Below are 492 nucleotides of genomic sequence, written 5' to 3'. Positions count from 1 at the left end.
AAAAAAAAAAAGAAAGGAACCACAAACGGAACTCGCTTTTACCTCTAACGGGAGAATAATCTAGGGGGTTTAATCCAGTTTTTTTTTTTTCCCTCCTCAGGTGATGAAGAATTGAAGCGAACAACTTTTTAAAAAAGCAGTCAGTAGGGGAGAAGAATGAAAATAAAAGTGTGGCGAGTACTCAAACAAGCAGCGGACCATTCAACACACAGAGCGAGGGCAACCAGAAAGAGGGAGGGGGAAAGGGGAAAGGGAAGGTGGATGAGTTTAACGTGCTCAAAAGAAATAGGGGAGAAGAAAACACCCACAATTATGCCGCAAAAAACTTTCTTAACAAACACCACTGTGCTCCCCCCCCCAAAAAAAAAGACTCAAAAATATGGTCAATTTATGAATGACTCATGGTAGCGACAGAAGGTGTAGTGTGAAGAAAGCCAAGTGTCTCACACACAATATGCCGAGGGAGACATTTAAACGAAAAAGTGACCGTAC

Source organism: Trypanosoma equiperdum (assembly GCF_001457755.1).
Source record: "Trypanosoma equiperdum strain OVI genome assembly, contig: ctg_266, whole genome shotgun sequence".
Classification (NCBI taxonomy): domain Eukaryota; phylum Euglenozoa; class Kinetoplastea; order Trypanosomatida; family Trypanosomatidae; genus Trypanosoma; species Trypanosoma equiperdum.
Note: the sequence above shows the minus strand (reverse complement) of the source record.